Source organism: Coturnix japonica, chromosome 29 (assembly GCF_054131305.1).
Source record: "Coturnix japonica strain WE chromosome 29, WE-NBRP24, whole genome shotgun sequence".
NCBI classification, from domain to species: domain Eukaryota; kingdom Metazoa; phylum Chordata; class Aves; order Galliformes; family Phasianidae; genus Coturnix; species Coturnix japonica.
Window position 1 is genome coordinate 4,494,167 of NC_140691.1, and position 26,571 is coordinate 4,520,737.

Genomic DNA, 26,571 nt, shown 5'->3' on the forward strand with positions numbered 1-26,571 from the left:
TGAAGACCATCATTCACTCCGTGCAAGCGGACGAGAACTACAAGGAGGTGGAGGTCAGACCAGCTGCACAGGCATCCGTTGCTACACGGAGACCCACACTCCACCACGCAGCCCGGCCATGGCCTGCAGTGCCCACGCATCCTCTGGGCGGCCTCTCCCCTGCCACCTGGGCTTCCCTCTTCAGGGAGCACCCGGCCCTGCTGCGGCCCCTGCGGTCCTGGCTGCGCCAGAACCTGCACCGCATCCTGGGCACCGAGGGGCCACAGGCAAATATCCTGGTTGACAGTGTCATCTGGGCCCTGTTCCTCGTAGGCTTGGCAGAGGGGATCCTGATAGAGATGCTGGATCCTGACCTGCACGGCCACACGGTGACCTTTGTGAGGCACTTCATCGCCTTTGCGGTGCGGAGGTGCAGCCGGGTGGCAGGCCGCTTCCTGGGCCTCAACATCCCCCCTGCTCCTGGGGCACAGGAGGCCACAGCAGCAGAGCCCAGAGCTGCCACACCAGAGGAGCCACCTGTCCCTGGCTCAGCACCCTCCAGCAGCCCTGCCAGCTCCAACAGGGACGAAATGCTGGGCAGGGCAACACAAGAGGTTCGTGGGCATCCCAGCCGCCCACACGGTAACCCTGCAACTGTCACCACAGAGCAGGCAGCGCCTCAGGAGGAGCCAGGAGAGCCTGTGGCAGGGCCCTCCGGCACCAGCCCACCTGAGGGGACCCGGCGAGCCCCAAAGAGGAAGGCCGGCGACTCACAGGCCTCAGCACCATCAAAGAAGAGGCCACCCCGCCGGCAGCAATAGAAGAGCCCATGGGGCAGCTGAGGAGGCTGGGGCCAGGCAGCACCTGGGACACACACTGGCCCCAACGGACCCTTGTCATCACCGTCCAATTCAACCTCAAATAGAAAACAGAAAGACTGCAAACAATAAATTAACATTGAAAAAAACTGAAAAACAAAGTGTTGGTATTGAGTGTTGGTATTGATAACGGCACAGCTGTTGATGCTTCCCCATCCTTGACGCTCTCTCCCCTTTTTCCTACTGCCGTGCAACTGCTGCCACTGTTGCATTCCAGACACGAACCCCACGGGCTTCAGAGAGGGCAATGGCAAATCTCTGCTCCTGGGGACCAACATCCACAGGCCGTGCTACAGCTGGGGTCAGCCAGCTGGAGCAGAACCACCAGTCCTGCTGGACACCAGGCTGAACCTGCAAGGAACCCACCCGGGCTGCCTTGCCGAACGCTGTCCTGGGCTGCGTGAGGCCAGGTGCCACCCGTGGGTGAAGGGCGGTTATCCCGCCCTCTGCTCAGCCCTGAGGAGGTCACAGCTGGAGCGCTGGGACCGCAGCTGGGCTACCCAGCACAGGGGATAACAACACACTTCTTCCCATTACGAGTGGACCGTTCGCTTCTACCACTCCAGATCCGCAGCCCATCCCTGTACAACCGCTCTTAAGTAGGGACCTATACACTTCCTTCTTTGCAGGCATTTGAAATGTCTCTACAGAAGACAAAACCAGACAAAAATCTTTCCGTGCCTATCCACACCACGTTCCTAAGACAACACAGCTGGTTCTTAAACACGGTAGTACGTACCCTTGGTTTACTGCACATCTGGTGAACAGAAAGTTCTCCAGCCTCACTACGGAATAAAGAACTCCACCATCATTCCCATGCTCCCTATGAAGCATACTGAGCTCCAACACTCACTCAGTCCCTCACTCAATCTTCCCCCTGCTAATGTTCTTCCATCTAATTCCATCTCACATCACAACACAAGCTGTCACAGCCTGGTGTACAGTCTCATCAAAGGGAACGCTGCTTGTTTGCCGTCAGAATTCATTCAAAAATGAAACAATTCAACAACCATCTACCACTACTTCTCATATTACCTACAGGCAACAATGCCTGAAGAACTGGAGTGTCAGATGGCATGCAAAACATTAGAAGTTGGCTCGTAGGAATGAAAGAATTTCATGAGAGAACGGGGCTAATGACACAAGGAGCGCCATAGACATCAAAGATAACCACTGGAAGAACCGATGGGATTAATAACTCTTTTGACAAATGAAATGGATGCGACAAAAGACAGAAATTACTAATCACAAAAGAACTTGACGTGCGTGAAAACAGAGGACACTCAAAGTCCATGACGTGTTAAATCGCCACTAAGATCATCACGTCCATCTATCAGAGACAAACATGAACTTTTATTGAATACTACACGCCATACGTGTTTTGCATGTGTGTAATGGCCAGGGAGACCTGTCAGATCTATGGGGCAGGAGCTACTGTGGGGCAGATGTGCATCAGATCTATGGGGCAGGAGATGCTGTGGGGATGATATGGGTCAGATCTATGGAGCAGGAGCAGCTGTGGAGATGATGAGGGTCAGAACTATGTCGTAGGAGATGATGTGGGACAATGTGGGTCAGATCTATGGGGCAGTTGCATCTGTGGGGCTAATTGGGGTAAGATCTATGGGGCAGGAGCTCTTGTGGGTCAGATCTACGGAGGAGGAGCTGCTTTGGGGCTGACGTTGGTCAGATCTATGGGGCAGCAGCTGCTGTGGGGCACATGTGTATCAGATTTATGGGGCAGGAGCTGTTGTGGTGCACATGTGGGTCAGATCTATGGGGCAGGAGCTGCAGTGGGGCAGAAGTAGGTCAGATCTATGGGTCAGGAGCTGCTGTGGGGCTGATTGGCGTCAGATCTATGGGGCAGGAGCTGCTCTGCTGCATATGTGGGTTAGATCTATGGGGCAGGAGCTGCTGTGGGGCAGATATGGTTCATATCTATGGGCAAGTAGCTGCTGTGGCACAGATCTATGGGGCAGAAGATGCAGTGGGGCAGATGTGCATCAGATCTATGGGGCAGGAGCTGCTGTGTGGCTGATGTGGTTCAGATCTATGGGGCAGGAGCTCATGTGGGGCTGATATGGGTCAGATTTACGGAGCAGGAGCAGCTTTGGTGCAGATGAGAGTCAGATCTATGGGGCAGTAGCTGCTGTGGGTCAGATCTATGGGGCAGGAGCAACTGTGGAGATGATGTGGGTCAGAACTATGTGGTAGGAGATGACGTGAGACAATGTGGGTCAGATCTATGTGGCAGGAGCTGCTGTGGAGCTGATGCAGGTCCGATCAATGGGGCAGCAGCTGCTGTAGGGCTGACTGTGGTCAGATCTATTGGGCAGGAGGTGCTCTGGGGCATATGTGTGTCAGATCTATGGGGCAGGAGCTGCCGTGGGGCACATGTGGGTCAGATATACGGGGCAGGAGTTGCTGTGGGGTAGATGTGGGTCAGATCTATGGGGCAGGTGCTGCTGTGGGGATGTTGTGGCTCAGATCTATGGGGTAGGAGCTGCTGTGGGGCATATATGGGTGAGATATATGGGGCAGGAGCTGCAGTGGGGATGATTGCGCTAAGATCAATAGGGCAGGAGCTGCTGTGAGGCAGATGTGGGTCAGATTTATTGGGAAGGATCTGCTGTGGCGTAGAGGTGGGTCAGATCAATGGGGCAGAAGCTGCTGTGGGGCAGAGGTGGGTCTGATCTATTGGGCAGGAGCTGCTGTGGGGCTGATGTGGGTCAGATCTACGGAGCAGGAGCTGCTCTGGGGCACATGTGGTTCAGGTCTATGGGGCAGGAGCTGCTGTGGGGCAGATGTAGGTCAGATCTATGGGTCAGGAACTGCTGTGGAGCTGATTTGGGTCAGATCTATGGGGCAGGAGCTGCTGTGGTGCTGCTTGGCGTCAGACCTATGGACAGGAGCTGCTGTGGGGCAGATGTGGGTCAGATCTATGGGGCAGGAGCTGCTGTGTGGCTGATATGGGTCAGATCTACGTGGCACGCGCTGCTGTGGGGTAGATGTGGGTCAGATCTATGGAGCAGGAATTGCTGTGTGGATGATGTGGGTCAGATCTATGGGGCAGGAGCTGCTATGGGGCAGATGTGGGTCAGATCTATGGGGCAGGAGCTGCAGTGGGGATGATTGCGGAAAGATCTATAGGGCAGGAGCTGCTGTGAGGCAGATGTGGGTCAGATCTATTGGGAAGGATCTGCTGTGGGGTAGAGGTGGGTCACATCAATGAGGCAGGAGCTGCTGTGGGCAGATGTGGGTCTGATCTATGGGGCAGAAGCTGCTGTGGGTCAGATCTATGGGGCAGGAGTTGCTGTGGGGCAAATGTGGGTCAGATCTATGGTACAGAAGCAGCTTTGGGGATGATGTGGCTATGATATATGGGGCAGGTGCTGCTATAGGGCAGATGTGGGTGAGATATATGGGGCAGGATCTGATCTGGGAATGATTGCGGTAAGATCTATAGGGCAGGAGCTGCTGTGGGGTAGAGGTGGGTCAGATCAATGGGGCAGGACCTATGTGGGGCAGAGGGGGTTCTTATCTATTGGGCAGGAGCTGCTGTGGGGAACATGTGGGTCAGGTCTATAAGGCAGGTGCTGCTGTGTGGCTGATATGGGTAAGATCTATGGGGCAGGAGCTGATGTGGGTCAGATATATGGGGCAGGAGCTGCTGTGGGGCTGATGTGGGTCAGATCTATGGGGTAGAAGCTGCTATGGGGCACATGTGTATCAGATCTATGGGGCAGTAGCTGTTGTGGGGCACATGTGGGTAAGATCTATGGGCCTGGAGCTGCTGTGGGGCAGATGTAGGTCAGATCAATGGGTCAGGAGCTGCTGTGGAGCTGATGTGGGTCAGATCTATGGGGCAGGATCTGCTGTGGGACTGATTGGCATCAGATCTATGGGGCAGGAGCTGCTGTGGTGCACATGTGGGTCAGATCTATGGGGCAGGAGCTGCTCTGTGGTATATGTGGGTCAGATCTATGGGGCAGGAGCTGCTGTGGGGCAGGTATGGTTCATATCTATGGGGCAGGAGATGTAGTGGGGCGGATGTGGATCAGATCTATGGGGCAGGAGCTGCTGTGTGGCTGATTTGGGTCAGATCTATGGGGCAGGAGCTGCTGTGGGTCAGATCTGTGGGGCAGGAGCTGCAGTGGAGATGATGTGGGTCAGAACTATGTGGTAGGAGATGATGTGGGACAATGTGGGTCAGATCTATGGGGCAGGAACTGCTGTGTGGCTGCTAAGGGTCACATCTATTGGGCAGGAGCTGCTGTGGGGCAGATGTGGTTCAGATCTATGGGCAGGAGCTGCTGTGGAGCTGGTGTGGTTCAGATCTATGGGGCAGGAGCTGCTGTAGGGCTGATTGGGGTCAGATCTATGGGGCAGGAGATGATGTGGGGCACATTTGTGTCAGATCTATGGGGCAGGAGTTGCTGTGGGGCACATGTGGGTCAGATCCAAGGGGGAGGCGCTGCTGTGGGGTAGATGTGAGTCAGATCTATGGGGCAGGAGCTGCTGTGGGGATGATGTGGCTCAGATCTATGGGGTAGGAGCTGCTATGGGGCAGATTTGGGTCAGGTATATGGGGTAGGAGCTGCTGTGGGGCTGATTGCGGTATGATCTATAGGGCAGGAGCTGCTGTGAGGCAGATGTGGGTCAGATCTATTGGGAAGGATCTGCTGTGGGGTAGAGGTGGGTCAGATCTATGGGGCAGGCGCTGCTGTGGGGCAGAAGTGGGTCAGATCTCTGGGGCAGGAGTTGCTGTGGGGAAGATGTGGGTCTGATCAATGGGGAAGGATCTGCTGTGGGCATGATGTGGGTCAGATCTATGGGACAGGAGCTGCTGTGTGACTGATGAGGGTCAGATCTATGGGGCAGGAGCTGCTGTGGGTCAGATGTGGGTCAGAACTATTGGGCACGAGATGCTGTGGAGATGATGTGGGTCAGATCTAAGGGGCAGGAGCTGCTGTGGGGCAGAGTGGGTCAGATATTTGGGGCAGGAGATGCTGTGGTTCAAATCTATGGGGCAGGAGATGCTGTGGGGCTGATGTGGGTAAGATTTATGGGGCAGGAGCTGCTGTGGGGCAGATGTGATTCAGATCTATGTGGCAGGAGCTGCTGTGGGGCTGATGTGGGTCAGATCTATGGGGCAGGAGCTGCTGTGGGGCTGACGTGGGTCAGATATATGGGGCAGTAGCTGATGTGGGGCAGATGTGGGTCCGAACAATGGGGCAGGAGCTACTGTGGAGATTATGTGGGTAAGATCTATGGGGCAGATGCTGCTGTCTGGCAAATATGAGTCAGATCTATGGGACAGGAGCTGCTGTGGGGCAGATCTATGGGACAGGAGCTGCTGTGTGGCTGATGTGGGTCAGATCTATAGGGCAGGTGCTGCTTTGTGTCAGATCTATGGGGAAGGAGCTGCTGTGGGACAGATCTATGGGACAGGAGAGTCTCTTGGGCTGATGTGGGTCACATCTATGGGGCAGGAGCTGCTGTGGGGTAGATGTGGGTCAGATCTATGGGGCAGGAGCCGCTTTGGGTCTTATGAGGGTTAGATCATTTCCGTAGGAGCTGCTGTGGGTCAGATATATGGGGCAGGAGATGCAGTGGGGCAGTAGTGGGTCAGATCTATTGGGAAGGATCTGCTGTGGGGTAGATGTGGGTCAGATATATGGGGCAGGAGCTGCTGTGGGGCAGATGTGGGTCTGATCTATGGGGCAGGAGATATTGTGGGTCAGATCTATGGGGCAGAAGCTGCTCTGGGGCTGATTTGGGTCAGTTTTATGGGAAAGGTGCTGCTTTGGGGCTGATGTGGGTCAAATCTATGGGGCAGGTGATGCTGTTGGTCTCATTGGTGTAAGATCTATGGGGCAGGAGCTGCTGTGGGACTGATGTGGGTCAGATCTATTTGTCAGGAGCTTCTCTGTGGCACATGTGGGTCAGATCTATGGGGAGGGAGCAGCTGTGGGACTGATGGGGTTTAGATCAATTGAGCAGGAGCTGCTGTCGGTCAGAACTATGGGGCAGGAGCTGCTGTGAGGCAGAGGTGGGTCAGATCTATGGGGCACGAGCTGCTGTGGGTCAGATCTATGGGGCAGGAGCTGCTGTGGGACACATGAGGTTCAGATTTATGGGTAGGTGCTGCTGTGGGGCTCATGTGGGTCAGATCTATGGGGCAGGAGCTGCTGTGTGGCTGATATGGTTCAGATCAATGGGGCAGGAGCTGGTGTGGGGCTGATGTGGGTCAGATCTATGGGGCAGGAGCTGGTGTGGGGCTGATTTGGGTCAGATCTATGGGGCAGGAGCTGCTGTGGGGCAGATCTATGGGACAGGCTCTGCTCTGGGGCACATCTGGGTAAGATCTATGGGGCAGGAGCTGCTGTGGGGTAGATGTGGGTCAGATCTATGGGGCAGGAGCTGCAGTGGGGCAGATGTAGGTCAGATCTATGGGGCAGGAGCTCTTGTGGGACTGATGAGGGTCAGACCTCTAAGGCTGGAGCAGATCTGGGTCAGATCTATGTGTCAGGAGCTGATGTGGGTCAGATCTATGGGGCAGAAGCTGTTGTGTTGCAGATGAGGGTCAGATCTATGTGGCAGGAGCTGCTGTGGGGCTGATGTGGGTCAGATCTGTAGGGCAGGAGCTGCTGTGGGGTAGACGTGGGTAAGATCTATGGGGCAGGAGCTGCTGTCGGGCTGATGTGGGTCAGATCTATGGGGCAGGAGCTGCTGCGGGGCAGATGTGGGTCTGATCTATGGGGCAGGAGCTGCTGTGTGTCAGATATATGGGGCAGGAGAAGCTGTGGGTCAGATCTATGGGTCAGGAGCTGCTGTGGGGCACATGTGGTTCATATCTATTGGGAAGGAGCTGCTGTGGGGCAGATGTGGGTCATATCAATGGGGTAGCTGTTGCTGTGGGTTAGATCTATGGGGCAGAAGCTGCTTTCGGGCATATGTGAGTCAGATGTATAGCAATACCTGGCCCATAGATGTGACCCTCATCAGCCTCACAGCAGCTCCTGCCCCATAGATCTGACCAACATCAGCCCCACAGCAGCTCCTGCCCCATAGATCTGAACCAAATCTGACCAACAGCAGCTCCTGCCCCATAGATCTGACTCACATATGCCCGACAGCAGCTTCTGCCCCATAGATCTAACCCACAGCATCTCCTTCCCCATTGATATGACCCTCATCAGACCCACAGCTGCTCCAGCCCAATAGATATGACCCACATATACCCCTCAGCAGGTTATGCCCCATAGATCTGACCCACATGTGCCCCACAGCAGCTCCTGCCCAATAGATCAGACCCACATCTGCCCCACAGCAACTCCTGCCCCATAGATCTGACCCACAAGAGCCACAAAGAAGCTCCTGCCCCATAGATCTGACTCACGCCTGCCCCACAGCTGATTTGCCTCTTAGATCTGACCCACATCAGCCCCAGAGAAGCTACTGCCCCATAGATCTGACCCCCCACAGCCTTACAGCTGATCCTGACCCAAAGATCTAACCCACAGCATCTCCTGCCCCATTGATATGACCCTCATCAGACACACAGCATCTCCTGCCCCATATATATGACCAACATCTGCCTCATAGCAGATCCTGCTACGTAGATCTGAACCACATCATCCCCAGAGCACCTTCTGCCCAATAGATCTGACCCCAATCAGCCCTACAGCAGCTCCTGCCCCATAGATCTGAACCACATCTGCCCAACTGCAGCTCCTGCCCTATAGATCAGACCCACATCTGCTTCACAGCAGCTCCTGCCCTACAGATCTGACCCACATGTGCCCCAGAGCAGCTCCTGTCCCATACATGAGCCCCACAGCAGCTCCTGCCCCATATATCTGACCCACATCTGACCCAGAGCAGCTCCTGCCCCATAGATCTGAGCAACATCATCCCCACAGCAGCGTCTCCCCATTAATCTGACCCACATGTGCCCCAGAGCATCTCCTGTCCCATAGATCTGCCCCACAGCAGCTCCTGCCCCACAGATCTGATCCACATCAGCCCCACAGCAGCTCCTGCCACATAGATCTGAGCCACAGCAGCTCCCACCCCATAGATATGAACCATATCTGCCCCACAGCAGCTCCTGCCCCATAGATCTGACCCACACGTGCACCACAGCAGCACCTGCCCCATCGATCTGACCCACATGTGCCCCACAACAGCTCCTGCCCCATAGATCTGACCCACATGTGCCCCATAGCAGCTCCTGCCCCATAGATCTGACCCACATGTGCCCCATAGCAGCTCCTGCCCCATCGATCTGACCCACATGTGCCCCACAGCAGCTCCTGCCCCATAGATCTGATACACATGTGCACCACAGCAGCTCCTGCCCCATCGATCTGACCCACATGTGCCCCACAGCAGCTCCTGCCCCATCGATCTGACCCACATGTGCCCCGTAGCATCTCCTGCCCCATAGATCTGACCCACAGCAACCCAACAGCAGCTCCTGCCCCGTAGATCTGACCCACAGCTGCTCCTGCCTCAATAGATCATACCCCAATTAGCCCCACAGCAGAACCTGTCCCATAGACCTGACCCACATGTGCCCCACAGCTGCTCCTGCTCCATAGATCTGACCCTCATCAGTCCCCCAGCAGCTCCTGCCCAATAGATCAGTCCCACCTCTACCCCACAGCAGATCCTTCCCAACAGATCTGACCCACATCTGCCCCACAGCAGCTCCTGCCCCACAGATCTGATCCACATCAGCCCCACAGCAGCTCCTGCCACATAGATCTGAGGCTCAGCAGCTCCCGCCCCATAGATATGAACCATATCTTCCCCACAGCAGATCCTGCCCTACAGATCTGACCCACATGTGCACCACAGCAGCTCCTGCCACATAGATCTGAGCAACATCATCCCCACAGCAGCGTCTCCCCATTAATCTGACCCACATGTGCCCCAGAGCATCTCCTGTCCCATAGATCTGCCCCACAGCAGCTCCTGCCCCACAGATCTGATCCACATCAGCCCCACAGCAGCTCCTGCCACATAGATCTGATCCACAGCAGCTCCCGCCCCATAGATATGAACCATATCTGCCCCACAGCAGCTCCTGCCCCATAGATCTGACCCACACGTGCACCACAGCAGCTCCTGCCCCATCGATCTGACCCACATGTGCCCCACAACAGCTCCTGCCCCATAGATCTGATACACATGTGCCCCATAGCAGCTCCTGCCCCGTAGATCTGACCCACAGCAGCTCCTGCCTCAATAGATCATACCCCAATTAGCCCCACAGCAGAACCTGTCCCATAGACCTGACCCACATGTGCCCCACAGCTGCTCCTGCTCCATAGATCTGACCCTCATCAGCCCCACAGCAGCTCCTGCCCAATAGATCAGTCCCACCTCTACCCCACAGCAGATCCTTCCCAATAGATCTGACCCACATCTGCCTCACAGCAGCTCCTGCCCTATAGATCTTACCGCAATCAGCCCCACAGCATTTCCTGCCCCATAGATCTGACCCACATCTACCCCACAGCAACTCTGGCCCCATAGATCTGACCCACATGTGCCCCACAGCAGCTCCTGCCCCATAGATCTGAAACACATATACCCCAGAGCTGGTCCTGCACAATAGATCTGACCCCAATCAGCCCTACAGCAGCTCCTACCCCATAGATCTTACCCACAGCAGCTCCACAGCAACTCCTGCCCATAGATCTGATCCACATGTGCCCCACAGCAGCTCATGCCCCATAGATCAGACCCACATCTGCCCCACAGAAGCTCCTGCCCCATAGATCTGACTCACATGTGCACCAGAGCAGCTCCTGCCCCAAAGATCTGATCCACATGTGCCCCACTGCATCTCCTGCCCCATACATCTGACCCACAACAGATCCTGCCCCATAGATCAGACCGACATCTGCCCCACAGCAGATCCTGCCCAATTGATCTATCCCCCATCAGCCCCACAGCAGCTCCAGCACCATAGATCTGACCCACATCTGCCCCACAGCAGCTCCTGCCCCATAGATCTCACTCACATGTGCCCCAGAGCATCTCCTGTCCCATAGATCTGCCCCACAGCAGCTCCTGCCCCACAGATCTGATCCACATCAGCCCCACAGCAGCTCCTGCCACATAGATCTGAGCCACAGCAGCTCCCACCCCATAGATATGAACCATATCTGCCCCACAGCAGCTCCTGCCCCATAGATCTGACCCACACGTGCACCACAGCAGCACCTGCCCCATCGATCTGACCCACATGTGCCCCACAACAGCTCCTGCCCCATAGATCTGACCCACATGTGCCCCATAGCAGCTCCTGCCCCATAGATCTGACCCACATGTGCCCCATAGCAGCTCCTGCCCCATCGATCTGACCCACATGTGCCCCACAGCAGCTCCTGCCCCATAGATCTGATACACATGTGCACCACAGCAGCTCCTGCCCCATCGATCTGACCCACATGTGCCCCACAGCAGCTCCTGCCCCATCGATCTGACCCACATGTGCCCCATAGCATCTCCTGCCCCATAGATCTGACCCACAGCAACCCAACAGCAGCTCCTGCCCCGTAGATCTGACCCACAGCTGCTCCTGCCTCAATAGATCATACCCCAATTAGCCCCACAGCAGAACCTGTCCCATAGACCTGACCCACATGTGCCCCACAGCTGCTCCTGCTCCATAGATCTGACCCTCATCAGTCCCCCAGCAGCTCCTGCCCAATAGATCAGTCCCACCTCTACTCCACAGCAGATCCTTCCCAATAGATCTGACCCACATCTGCCCCACAGCAGCTCCTGCCCCACAGATCTGATCCACATCAGCCCCACAGCAGCTCCTGCCACATAGATCTGAGGCTCAGCAGCTCCCGCCCCATAGATATGAACCATATCTGCCCCACAGCAGCTCCTGCCCCATAGATCTGAAACACATATACCCCAGAGCTGGTCCTGCACAATAGATCTGACCCCAATCAGCCCTACAGCAGCTCCTACCCCATAGATCTGAACCACATCTGACCAACAGCATCTCCTGTCCCATAGATCTGCCCCACAGCAGCTCCTGCCCCACAGATCTGATCCACATCAGCCCCACAGCAGCTCCTGCCACATAGATCTGATCCACAGCAGCTCCCGCCCCATAGATATGAACCATATCTGCCCCACAGCAGCTCCTGCCCCATAGATCTGACCCACACGTGCACCACAGCAGCTCCTGCCCCATCGATCTGACCCACATGTGCCCCACAACAGCTCCTGCCCAATAGATCTGATACACATGTGCCCCATAGCAGCTCCTGCCCCATAGATCTGACCCACAGCAACCCCACAGCAGCTCCTGCCCCGTAGATCTGACCCACAGCAGCTCCTGCCTCAATAGATCATACCCCAATTAGCCCCACAGCAGAACCTGTCCCATAGACCTGACCCACATGTGCCCCACAGCTGCTCCTGCTCCATAGATCTGACCCTCATCAGCCCCACAGCAGCTCCTGCCCAATAGATCAGTCCCACCTCTACCCCACAGCAGATCCTTCCCAATAGATCTGACCCACATCTGCCTCACAGCAGCTCCTGCCCTATAGATCTTACCGCAATCAGCCCCACAGCATTTCCTGCCCCATAGATCTGACCCACATCTACCCCACAGCAACTCTGGCCCCATAGATCTGACCCACATGTGCCCCACAGCAGCTCCTGCCCCATAGATCTGAAACACATATACCCCAGAGCTGGTCCTGCACAATAGATCTGACCCCAATCAGCCCTACAGCAGCTCCTACCCCATATATCTTACCCACAGCAGCTCCACAGCAACTCCTGCCCATAGATCTGATCCACATGTGCCCCACAGCAGCTCATGCCCCATAGATCAGACCCACATCTGCCCCACAGAAGCTCCTGCCCCATAGATCTGACTCACATGTGCACCAGAGCAGCTCCTGCCCCAAAGATCTGATCCACATGTGCCCCACAGCAGCTCCTGCCCCATACATCTGACCCACAACAGATCCTGCCCCATAGATCAGACCGACATCTGCCCCACAGCAGATCCTGCCCAATTGATCTATCCCCCATCAGCCCCACAGCAGCTCCAGCACCATAGATCTGACCCACATCTGCCCCACAGCAGCTCCTGCCCCATAGATCTGACCCCCCTCAGCCCCACAGCAGCTCCTGCCACATAGATCTGACCCACATGTGCCCCAGAGCAGCTCCTATCCCATAGATCAGACACACCTCTGCCCCACAGCAGCTCCTGCCCCAGAGATCTGACCCCCCTCAGCCCCACAGCAGCTCCTGCCCCATAGATCTGATCCACGTCTACCCACTTTTGAAGTACTTTGGTCCTTCTCTGCCAGTCGATCGCCGCAGCATCTGGTTGTCTCCTGCTCAACACTCTGTCCTACATCCCTCCTACACAGGCCAGAAACCAAGGCACAGAAAGTATAAGGGATCCACAAGGGTCTGGGGCGTCTTCCCTGCTGGAACAGCAATGGAGGACACAAGACCACAAGAAGCCAGATTCAGGCAGAGAAGCTTGAGGGTGCAGCCATCTGCATTAAGGTTGCTATGGTTTGGCGTTGCAAATACTACTCTGCCTGACTGGGGCAGGGCAGGCTTACGCAAGTGTTTAAGCAGACGTCTTTCTGGTCCTGTAGGAAGCAGCAGGTCTGAATTAAAAGGAGCAATGAGGCAAGGAGTGCCCTGAGCTTGTTTCCTAAATAGAAGGCAGTGTGGGACAATTTGAGGAACAGGAATTCAACTACTGTAATGCAGAGCACTATTTTTGTCGCCTTCCAGCAGTCACCGATTAATGGATGATTCTTGTCCTTCCCAGACTCCACTGTTGGTAACTCACATCTACAGCCTCTCTGGGCAGCCTGTGCCATTGCCTCACCACCCTCTGTCTGAAAAAGTTTCCCCCTAGTATCTAACCTAACATGTAGCCTAATTCTCCTCTCTTTATTCACAGGAGATATGCTCTAGACCTCTAATTATCATTCTGACCTTCCTCTGGAGCTAATCCAGAAGCTCTGCACCTTTCTTGTGCTGTGGGCTCCAGATCTGGACACAGTACTGCAGATGGGGACTCATGAAGGCAGAGTGGAGGGGAGCAAGAGCCTACTTCTCCATGCTGCCACTTCTCTGTGGATACAGTTGGTCTTCCAGACTGCAAGCACACACTGCTGGTTCATGTCCATCTTTTTGTCCACCAGAACCTCCAAATCGTTCTCCACATTTCTTCCATGAGGAACAGCTCCATGATCTTCCCAGGCACAGAGGTAAGGCTCACTGGCCTGTAGTTTCCCATGTGATTTCCTTCCTGCCTTTCTAAAAACTGGGAGTGATGTTTCCCTTTTCCAGACCCCAGGGACTTCTCCTGCCTTCTTCTGACAGCCATGACTTTTCAAATACGGTGGAGAATGGCTGGGTGAGCGTATCAACCAGCTCCCTCATGACTCTGGGAAGCACGTCATCCTGCCCCATGGACTTGGACATATCCAGTCTTATGAGGAGGTCTTGGACTTGCTCGTCTCTTACAGTAGGAAGGATTTTGCTCCCCTGGTGTCCACCTAAATGTTCAGAGACATGAGTGTCATTCACTTTCTAGGCTCTTCTTGTGGCTCCTTAAAGTCCAAGAAGTCTCATTTTCAGCTCTCCTTACGCTTTTACCACACAAAGTAACCTGTTCCAGTTGCTTTCACTTGTGGAAGGACAAATAAGATTGACAGTGCACCATAAGTCAGAATATAAACTGCTGCTATACAGAAAATATTTCTGATTTCTTCAGTATTTGTCTGGAAGACAAAGCTCATAGAAAAATGTTCTAAAGTGTGAAGAACGAGCCCCTTTCAGGACTGAAAATGACTTCTGCTTTAGATGAATAACATGAATGTCTTACAGGCAAAAATTACTAATCTGGAAAATATGAAATAGGAGTCAGAAAAGTTCCTGATGAGCTGCACATGAAGAGTATGGCAGAGTTTCCTTAGGGTAACCATCTTCTTTATTACCCTACAGGAATGGGTAACAAGGGCAGGAGTATGGTTCATCATTCCCTTCTTAGTTTGATGGCAGCTCCCTCTTTGTGCTGGGAAGGTAAATAATGATGGGAGAGACCCCTGGGTTTTGGTGGGACATGAAATATCTGTGGTCACAGCAGGTATGTGTCAGCTGTCACAAGGCAGACATACACAGGTAATGCAGGGTAAATTAAACGAGAGCCTGTACAATGAATATGATTAAAAACTGTGTAATAACAGCTCAACAAGAAAACCACTTGAAAGAAAGCAGGGGATCTGGCAGTGTGAATATATGCTAATTATAGAATGGATATTTGGCTGACGTCAGTAAGAATGTGCAATGTGTAATTTTTATGTGTCAGATAAGTACAATAGGCTGTTTTCTATGTTTAAGAGACCCTGACACTTGGGTCTCCAGGCTGTCTCCCCAAGTTATTCCCTAGTGTGCTTCACAACACTAAGAATGTGGAACTGGATCATTCTCTTAGCCCTCTTGCGTTGCTAAGTGTGAGATCCTCTGTTCAGAATTGGATTAGCTATCAATGAGTGATGCACAGATGCTATGGCAGACCCACAGTCCTTCCACTTCTGCCCTCCTACTGCTGACCTGTGAGCGCAGATGTACTGTTCTATAAGATGCTTTAGAGAGCTCAGGCTTAGCCAGTTGCTGCACCCACAGAAAGGCAGAGGGAAGGGCTGAAAGTCTGTGGTGACAAAGCTGGGCTGCTGAGGGGCTGATTTTCAGTTCTGTCACAGAAATCCCAGGGCCATTTGCAGTCCTTCAGGCAACTGCCCATTTGTAATAGGCTGACAAACTTGTCTTGTGCGTCACATCTGTTCAGGCTGCAGAATTCTTGGAGCAGGGTTCATTTCCTATGGAGAAAACCTCACTCTGTTTGGGTCTCTCCCTTTCTACAAAGAAAGGAAAATGACAGCAATCAAAATGATAAACACAAACATAGGACATTGCTTAGTTAGGATGTGTTTAACAGTCAACAGCAGTGTAACACTTATTCCTCAGGCAAAGAAAATAAGAAAACGAGCCATCTGGGCTTGTCTCTTCCCAGTTTTGAATGAGGCAACAGCATTAATCTTTTATTCCCTCCATTTTGGGCCTGGTAAACTTGGAGTTCTGAGAGATGTGGTTTTTGGTGAATAGATGTGGCCTTCAGTATTCTCCTTTTACTCCAAAGTCTGAATCTCTGCATTCCCCCATATCACATTAATGCTTTCTTTCCCCCTCCCCCCTCCCAATAAATAAATAAATAAATAAAAACAAAAATTAATAATAATAAAAAAGCAAGCTCTCAGCTTATGAAGAAATAGCTGACAACAACCTTCTGGACAAAGCGTTTTTATGGAGTACAGTTCATATTTATAGGGAAAAAAGATCTAGAACTTTGTGCTCTGTAGTCTCCCAGTACCATATCCCACACATGCTAACACACCCTTAGGACAAAGATTACAACTGGAAATAATGATGTGGCAGTTATCCTCCACCCTGATAAAACTTCATCCATTGATGAAAAAGGTGTGTTCCACAACCTAGTGCTCATGCCATGTGGTTCCTATCAGTGGGAGAAAGTAAGGGGGAAAGCTAGAAGGTACTGTTCACATTAAGGAAATACAAGAGAAGATTTTTTTTGTTTTCCTGCACAGAGGTTGCCTTGCTTAAGCTTTATTCTGCTATGGAGGAAATGCATACACTTTTCTTCCTCATTTTCCCTTGCTAACAGAGGGAAAAGTCTGACAAGAAGAGTTATTGTCACCTTCCTCATCCTTACTACTTGCTGACACTGGAGAAGAAAATCCTCTGGGGACTACATGGCTTTGTTTCTTGGCTGTCTACTGTGCAGTTGTCCCTTCTCTTCACTTTCTCATTTCCTTAAGGTAACATCAAGCTGATGTGTGCAGCCCACCAATAAAAGTCTGTGGAAGTAAGCCTTTCTCAGGAGGTGCTGTGCTACTGTCCTCACTCATTTGCAAAGTTCCCTCTCCATTCTTTAGCATAATCTCCAGGTGGGAATGGCAGGAGGCAGTTACAGAAGGAACTGCCAGACCCCAAAGCAGAGCTGGTGCAGGAGGGTACCACACAGCCATGACTTCAGGTTGGGAACTCAGAAGACCATCATACTTGAGCAAGGAAGAGTCCCTTTAAATAATGAGATGTGCAGAAACACCAATGAGTAGAGAAATAAAAAATCTAGCCTTTTCAGTTTATCATATTGGCTTATAAGTTGTGAGAAATCTATGCTAGTTCTTTGAGAGGGACAGATTTTGTTTCTCTACTTTTCAGCTTACATTTGCACCACTGAGTTACTGATGAAAAAGGAATGTTACCTATAACAAAGATAAGCTTTATCTACTGATTGCTTTAAATAAACCCTCATTCCTTTCAGCTTTCACAGCTTGTAGTCTGTTAATCCCGTCAATCATTGACTTTAAATGTAGGAAATATGTAGTAAATGCATGTCAAGCTCTCTCAGTGTGTGTCAGAGAACCCAGCCACAAGCCTAAGAACAAGTAGGGGCCCTAGCCTTAAAAGAAACTGGGGGTGGGGAGTCAAACCACATTTGGGCCACCACCACAATAAATAAAATCCAGGCAAAATATGGGTGAACCATGGGCTGACAGATCAGCCTCAAAGGGTTAAAGTAAAGGGGTCAGCCAGGTTGGATGGCCCTGTTCTAACCTGACCTGCTGGGTAGCAGCGCTCCCATGGCAGGGGTTGGGTGGGCCCTGAGGTCCCTTCCAACCCAACTATTCTGTGGTTCTATGATCCTTGAGAGCCCCTTCCAAATCGGGATATTCCGTGATTCAATCTTGTGTGCTGAGCGCTCCCTCTGCTGGCACACACACATAGCTGGATTTTTCCCTACTCAGGCTGGGAAAAAAACGTGCCAGTGGAGCTGATGAAATGAAAGAGGTCATCGAAACAGAGCCCGTGGGGACTTGAAGGCTGAGCTTACCTTTTCTTCTTGGTACAGTTAGCGATCAGCGTCGTTCATTACCTTCAGCACCATGCAGATAGCGCCTGTATTTTACACAGGCCTTAGAGCTGGTTTTCTTATTAACTGGAACGGCCAGTAAAAGAATCTGAAGTTTTTCTTCAGTTTCTGATAACAGGGCAACAAGTTTGTTTAGTCACTTCTTTTTTACAAAAGCTGTGACCTGAGGAACGGATTTATAAGCAGAGCATTTCTACACTCATGTAAAAATCCTGTGGAATGCAAATGTCCAGAAGAATTTTAGCACCCACTGTGGGGTTTGTCCTTCCAGTGCAGAGCAGACTGGCACATTGTTCAGCCTTGTCTGTTTAGAGCATAAAGTCCAAGAATGGCACCACATGAAAGTTTGTAATGCAAGGATCAAGTACCCCTCATAGTCAGCACCATCAGCTCCCACAATATCCCACAGCACAGCACTGAGGACCTGAGTGGAAGGTGGTGGGATACCTGTCTATGTTCCCATGATGCTGCCTCTAGGACACATGCTCATCCCTGGATAAGCAGTATAGCAAAAACACATCATCAGAAAACAAAGATTCCATCTTTCTGTTTTTCCTTGTCTATTGCTACTGAATTTCTTGTTCCATTGGGCTCGAATCCATAATGGCTTATATATGGATATGACAGTCCTGTCCTCTCTCCCCTCTAAACATGTGTACAACCACACAAGCAGCCAGACACAGCCCTGACACAGTTGCCATTCACAATCACTATCCCCCAGGGCAGCACAGTAAGCTTTCATCCCACAGGATGAACTACTGCTTTAATGGAGAGGGGAAAACACAGGGGGCAGCCAGAGACAGCTTCGTTCTGCTCTGGATGCATCTCCAGCAAAATCACGTTCAGTTAGGTGGCATACATCTCACAGTAACAGAGGGCAGTTTGCTATCTGCAGAAAAGGTGAAAACCAAAAGAAGTATTATTCACAAAACATAAAGAAATACTGTTATATGTCTTCTCTTTAAGTCATTATACACAGTCATTACAGAAAAAATGTTCTCCTTGCTGGGCATTGCAGCAGGATTTAGTTACGTCTTCTCTTAGAGATCCACATCTTATTCATGCTTACACCATGTCAAGTCAAAATGAGGACGGGCATTTTGTAGATGCGTGGTATGAGAGGCCAATATTCTTTTAGTAATGCTTTCCTCCCAAGGTTTGAAGGCAGCACCTTTTCCAGCCTCATTTCAAATACTGCATCACATTTAAATCCCAGCTTTCCTAACACAGATGCAATGTTAGGAAGCCATGTGAGGAAAGACAGGGATGGCTTTAAGTCTCTAAATAAGAAGAAAGAGAATCATCATCAAGGAGGCTGACTGACTGAAAAAGAATGTGCTTTTCCAGGCCATTTCTGAAGGTACAGCTGAGGGCTAACCCATAACAGTTGCTTTACTTGTTGAATAACATTTTTATGTATGTGTTTTATGTTTTGCTTTTTGTCTCTTTGCCTCATGTTTAATTGCTCTGTTCCAAAGTTTTGCTGAAGGGAACTGAGGAATGATTTGAATGGCAGTAAATGTGGATATCACAGATCCAAAACATGGCCAGAACTCAACATTGTAAAAGCTGCGATTTGACCCTCGCTCAACAAATACTTTGTACATTTAAACAGGCAAAAAAAGAACCAGCTTTAAACTGAGATGAAACCACAGATCAGAGATGAACATTTCATTAAATACTGGACAAAGCAGTAGAAACTCTTGCTCTCTTCTTGTTTGCAGATCATGAGAGTTCAGAAAAGCCCATGGAATTATATCTGATTTATAATCTGATTTATAAGCAGCACTGCATTGAGACAAGATGGGGATGAAAGGACAGAGCACAGCTCTGGTGAAAAGGGCTGGGCATCACCTTGGGGTGATCATTGTGACTCCATGTTGGGAGTGGCCGAAGCCCCCATCACAAACACGTGCCATCACAATGACACCCCATCAGAACCCCCAGGGTATTCAGAAGGATTTCACTTGCCGAGTGGCACAGCGAAAACCGCTTTGTCGCAGAAATGTCTGCAAGGACAAACTTCAATTGGACTGAGCAAAGACGCTCCCACCCTGCAAGAGGTGGTCAAGGATCGGCTCGTGATGCTGCTCACTCCCATGTCCGTCTTTAGCAATTGAAAATCTCCTGTACCTTGCTGTCTTTCAAGCGCAAGGTGATAACAACTGACTCTTCTCCTTTGCCTTTTGCAGCCTCTCGTCAACTGGAACCCAGACTTTGGAGGACAGAGCTCTCGGCACCTCGAGCAGCGCAGGCCGAGATCTGCCCAAGGAAGGAGAGCCGAGACGGGCCCCTGCTGCTGCTCCTGCTGCTGCTGCTGCTCCTGCTCCCGCAGGGGCTGCCTGCAGGCAGCGGGTCCAGCAGCCGGCACCCAGGCGGCTGCAGCCAGGGGACCCCGGCCTCCCAAGCGCCGAAGGAGAAACCGCAGCCGACGCCGAGCTCGAGCCTCTCACAGCCGGCCAATGCGTGCTGCAGCAGCTTGGGGAATGAACCAGCCTCTGGACCCGTCCCTGCTGCCACCAAACAGCGGCTGGAGCCCTGGAGACATTTCTACTTCCTTGTCGTTCACCGCTTCATCTTACATGGGAGACAGCTTGCCATGCAACCCAGCGCTGCAGGAACTTCCCTGGCGCCCAAGAGAGCAAGAGCAGCATGCTCCTGAGGCCGGCCTGCTTTTCCACTCCTTATCGCTCACGGTGAACATACAGCATGAAGTCACAGTGATGCCAGAGGAGTGGGAGCCTTGGGAGGACCCGCAGCGCCCATCTTTCACCAGCTCTGTCTGGGTAGAGGAAGGCTGCTGGCTGCGCACCGATGAAGATGACAGTGATGAAGATGACGTGTGAGCGCCCTGCAGTGGGGTCATGTCGGCGCCCGCATAGTGGCCCGAGGTGGTAGTGGATAGACCGATAGTTATAAGGACAGGTTGTTTCAATAATAAATCGTTTCAGTTGTCACTTCAGTTTGGTCATTCAGTCCTTTCCTTGAGGGCGAGATCTCAGATGCGATTTTAATTTTGTCAGTGAAAATGTACAAGGCTTTGGCTTGGTTGAACGAGGTGTACTCCCGCAGGGAACTCATCCCGATACTTCCATCACCCGCCCCTCATCCCGCCCCGCTCGGCCCTGGCTCCGCCCGGCTCCCCGGGCCGCGGCTGCGCAGAGGGCGGTATGAGCGGGGAGCGCGTCCCGTGCCGAGCCGACAGCCACCCCATGGCCGTGCCGCCATGCTGCCCAACACTGGGTAAGGCGACCTGGGCTTTCCTCCTTCCTTCGGCGGGGCCGCGAGCTCTGAGCCACAGGAGCTGCCGGGGCAGAGCTGGGGCCGGGGCCGGGGCCGGGGCCGGGCGGAGGGACAGACGCGTGCTCCGCAGCCCCTTGAGGGCGATGGGATGCGGGGTGGAGGCCGCGGCCGGGCACGGTGGCCCCGGAGCGGCTGGGTCGGACCCGGAGTCCCGCTCGGTGCTGTTTGCTCACGGGCCGAGCTGTGTGCACGTCCGGAGGGCAAAGTGCGGCTGTGGGTGTGCTGTGGAATCTGAATTGAGTGACTGCTGCGGCGTTATTTCTGCGCTGCTAATGAACGGGGACATACGTTGACCTTATTCGTTCCCGTGTGTTGCAAGCAGTAGTCATGAGATCCTGTACGAGTGCAGAAAGCGCCCACGGCGCAGCCTGTGGGCTGCCCTGGTTGCGGCCGTGCCTGCTGCAAAAGGAGCCCACCTGCATGATTCTAACTCCCTGAACCTGTCCAGTTAACATTTCTCTTACCCCTTAGGCTGTTCAACCATCCAGACTATTATGTATTTACTTGGATACAAAAGTCTTTTGAGAGATGGTAATGAAAGCCTTGCTAATGTGAATGGTGTCAGCTGTTATCACTTTGGCCTCAAATCCTTTCATTCTATCACAGAAGTCAATCAGGTTCACCAGGCTTGATTTTACCTACTGAGATTGATGATGCATTGGAACATGCTGCCCAGGGAAGTGGTGAAGTCACCATCCCTGGTGATGTTCAGGAAGGGTTTAGATGTGGCACTGAAGGACATGGTTTAGTGGCCATAGTGGGGATGGGTTGAAGGTTGGACTATATTGTCTTTTCCAACCTTCCAAGTTCTAAGATTACCTCTCATCTATGGCTAGTTTCTCATGTCCTGGTAAACCATGTTCCTAAGCAAGGCACTACCAGTGTCTGCTCTCACTGAATCACCCATGCCACTCAGCAACGCCTTTCCCTTGTTCATGCTCTTCCTACCCACATTATAGCAGATAAACAAGTTGCCACTGGCTTCCCTTGCAAGTCTCAGCTGCAGGTGAACTTTGGTTCTCCTCACACTGTGCTGAAATGCTCATGCAATATTCCCAGTTCCTTTTTATCTCACTGGTGCTTCCACTCTGTGTGACACCTTTGTACACAGGGGCTCAGTCACAAGTCGTTTGCACAGCTGTGTCAGCCTGCTGGTTGGTTGGACAAACTTGTGGGGATTTATTGGGTTAAATGCAGTTACTTGCAAACTGAGTTTTACTGTGAAAGCCTTAAGGAAAATCATGGTCATTTTTGAAAATCTGATTTTTGGCTCTTGTCTTTGGCACCCTGCATTGGGATTGTGATCCTGGACTTTGCCTTTACAGCGTGTTGAGCTACTGGTCCTCTGTGTTCAGAGGGCCAAAAGAATTAAATTACAGAGAGCTGCACTGAGTATCAAAACGTTAGAATTGGTTGGTTTTGTTGTTTTTAGAAGTCACTCCTTTTCTGCTTTTGGAGAATGCAGCAGTTCTGTTGTGGGCAGCCTTGGATTATTGTACAAAAAGTCTTCAGTGGTGGTGAAAGGCTTATATTTCCAAGAAGGTTCTGCAGGTAAGAGTTAAGAGTTTTTCATAGGATTTCTTAATACTACACCATGTTTTCTATTCCCAATAGAGATAGGAAGGCAAAATCTTTTTTTCTCTATGCTTCCACATTTGATTTGATAGCGATAAAGCTCATTGCTGTCTTTTTAAATAGAAATTATCTTTGAGGAGTGAAGGAGGCCCCAATTGCGTCTTTGGGCTAGAACATATGTTGCTCATCTTAAACCTGTGGATTATCTTTTAAACTTCAACACTTGGAACGTGGTTAAACTCCTCTTGCAGGTCCATGTTCCTTCTCTGCAACATCCCCTTCTCAGAGTATACAAAAAGGATTTACAACGTGCTTTTTTCCTTTTTTTTTTCCCTCCCCAATTCAATACTCATGTAAAAGGGTCAGTTTGTATCTGAAGGGGGTGGTAGGAGCTGGTAGAGTTTCTGTACTCTAGGAAGATGATGCTTTGACCCCAGAAAGTTGATTTTTCCGTGACTTACATCCTTCAAAAGTAAAATTCTATGTGTAGACTAAATATGTATCCTACTAAATATGGGATTTTTGTGTGCTTTTTGTAGCCTACACAACTTGTAAATATGGCATGTCCATGTGTGTCTTGGGAATGGCAGAAGAATTTAAAGGAGAAGTTGCTGTCAATGCTTTATGGCCTAAAACAGGTGATTATTTTGAATTGTTGTGTTTTGTCCTATACAGGTGGTCTTATTTAGGACTGATTCAGAACACCGAGCACTTCTGTGTATTTTTTTGTGATCAAAGATGTTGTGTGGGTATTGGCTTTCTTTCCTAGTTCTCACTGTTGCCTTCCTGTTTTCACTTAAACTTGCCTTCAGCCTGAGCACATTCTGCTTTTTCTCCTGTCTTGTCTTTGTCATTTCAACATGACTCAAACTTTGGTTTGCACACCATCCCTGAGTAGTATTGGACATTTATGTCAATATTTAGAATCCCCAGCTAGTTAGATTGCCAGGAAATAGATGAAGCTGACAAGATATGTACCTCTGTAGATGTAAAAAAAAAAAAAGTTTTGGCTGAGTGGGAAATCAATTGCTTCTTCACACAACCATCCAACACTTCTTGCAAGTCACAGCACACTGAAGGGCCGCATAGCAGAAAAATAACTTGGTGTGCCCATCTTATACTAGCTCCAGTTTATTGTCCATGGGTCAGTGAGGACCAGGGCTGCTGTTGAAGGTTTGGTAGCTGCTGAACAAAGAGACCAGTGTCTTGAAAGCATTAGAAGCAGCAAGTGAGCTTTCAAAATTTGTATGTATCGGTGTTTCCTTGATGAAAACTGTTCATGTTCTGAAGTATAAAAGTTTGTAATGTTCAGTCTAGGAAGAAAAATGTTGTTTTGAAAGGTTTATCTGCCAAAACAAAAGTTAACTACTTTAGAGAGTGAGAGTGGTGACTTCTGTAGTATCTACATTACAATTACAAAGTTTTTAATTTAAAGAACATCATATATATGTGATCAGCTTCAGTGCTGGAGATTGACACTGTGCTAGTATGGTTCTATTGGTTCATCCAGCTCCTTGAAACAAGAAAATATGCTGATAGTGAGATGTTACGAGCTCTCGATTTAACTAAAAGTGAAAGAGGTAGCCTGCCAAAAGGATGTAAGAGTGTGAATGAGTAGTAGAGGTACTGCAGGGTCAAAGTGGAAGATGCTGTATGTATGAATTAATGGAAAACCAGCAGCACTTTGTATGAAATAGATGGAAGGATGTGCAGATTGCAGGACAGTAGATGGTTTTTCATATCAGTCTTTGCCCATAGTTTTGCTATATTTAGAACAATAATAATTGGCTGTAATGTGAAAGTAGAGGAGCATAAGCCAGGAAAAGTTTGAGTTTGTGCTATTGGGTTTCTCATCTTTAACTTAGAGTCACTTTGTTATCTCACAAGTTATTGTGGGGCTAAAATTGAGATTTTCAGTATGGTAATGGCTGCAGAAAATGTTAATTGCTGATGCACGTTCACTTTGAGAAAGATAGTTGTCCTGTTAGTTTTTCATGTCCTGAATAAAGCCAGAGGAAGTCTTTGTGTGGAAAGTATTGATAGAAGCATTGAATAATATGAATATTACAAGGAGTTCTTCCCTTTATTCCTCTTTTGGTTCCTTTAATACTTTTCAAGTAAGGGAATCTTTACACTTTGAAGATTGTTTGCTGGTTGACCATTCTTCGCTGGTTGATGGTATTTCACAGTTTAGTCTTCTCATGATTACTTTCATGTGAGAGGAGAATAAAGTTTATGCATTTGCCAAAGAGATGAGTATGTGATGTCATTAGTGTTAAACTTGTAATTTCCTGTCCTCTGAATTTTCCAGCCATACATACAGCTGCTATGGATATGCTGGGAGGATCCGGAATAGAGAAGCAGTGCAGAAAAACTGACATAATTGCAGATGCTGCATATTGCATTTTAACCAAGCCGAAAACTTTCACTGGAAACTTCATTATTGATGAAGTTCTACTGAGAGAAGAAGGCGTTAAGGATTTTGATGTCTATGCAATTGCACCAGGTAAAAGAGATCTTTAAAATGAGAAGTTTGCGAAGGAAGGAAGGCCATATGGGGAATATGGATATATTCCTTTGACTCAGTCAAAAGATGCTTTGCCTCACGTTTGAGAATGTGGATTCTGGGAAAGCACATAATAGTCCACTGAGGCTCTAATAATCAATGCCTATATAAATATATATATATATATATATATATATTTTAAACCCATTAGCAAAAGGAAAATAGACCTGCACCACAAGCGCATGTATTACTATTTACCAAATAGTGATATAGTGTTTCTTCATCTTCAGATGTTTCTGACTGAATTTGTAAGAGGCTTCTGGGTCTGATTTTAAATGTACCAGAACCTAAACATGTCACCTCGTCTTCTTTCAACCTGTAGTTCATCTACTGGTAAATTGAGGTGCTGTTGCCTTCAGAATGGATTCCTGTTTGTGCTGTTCACCCTTACTTGGGCTTACTGTTATTGTTCAACTCCCCCTTAGGTCACCTCCTGATGCCTGACTTCTTCTTGGATGCTGAAACTGACATGACAGCCACATAATCAGAAGGCCGTGGAAGGGCAACCTCTGCATGTACATGTCGATTATTTGTGATGATAATGAATGCCTCCTCTATTTCAAGTTACTTTTGGACTACATTCAAGCTATGTGGCAAAATCTCTTCTATTTGGGCTGTTTGATTTATGGAAGTGACTTTAGTGTCTGCAACTTTCACAGTTCATAATCAGCACCTTGTTTTGAACAACCTTTTTGCTTTTTACCACCAGAGTTAAGTGGTATGAAGATTATGAGTAAATATTGCTGTAAAAAAATCACAAGCAATCAGCATATTTTGCAGGAGTGTTACATCTTTCTTGCAGTGTGAGAACTTGAGAAGCTTCTATTCCTACATGAAGTTCTCACAGTCGTACATGATGTGAATGTCTACAAGATGAAATAGAGAAGTTGTTTTTTTACAAAAGAATCAGGTTCACTTTTTCAGAATAGTGATGTTTCTATTGGAGGGCAAATAGGAATACTGAATATGTTTTATAGGAGTGCCAAAACAAATATAGGAAAGAAAGAGGCTAAGTTTGAAAAGAGCCCAGTTCCCTTGAAAATACTATTTGTGAGTGCGCACTTAGACTTTTCTGCCAGGAACTGATACTGCCAACTGCCCAGATCTCCAACACAGTAGCAATTCACTGAGTAGAATAATTATTTCCTGATACACTGACCTTCTGCATGGCTTTTAGGGGCTGCTAAGCATTACATGCCTTATAAATTGCAAATGCTCTTTCTTAATGT

At 50.1% G+C, this 26,571-nt stretch overlaps 1 protein-coding gene across 1 annotated transcript in view; it reads right to left on the minus strand.

Moving 5' to 3' along the window:
- The window catches only part of LOC146755869 (rho GTPase-activating protein 32-like), a 444,455-nt gene that overhangs the window by 63,243 nt on the left and 354,641 nt on the right, over positions 1-26,571 (minus strand). The gene's annotated exons all lie outside the window — the stretch shown is intronic.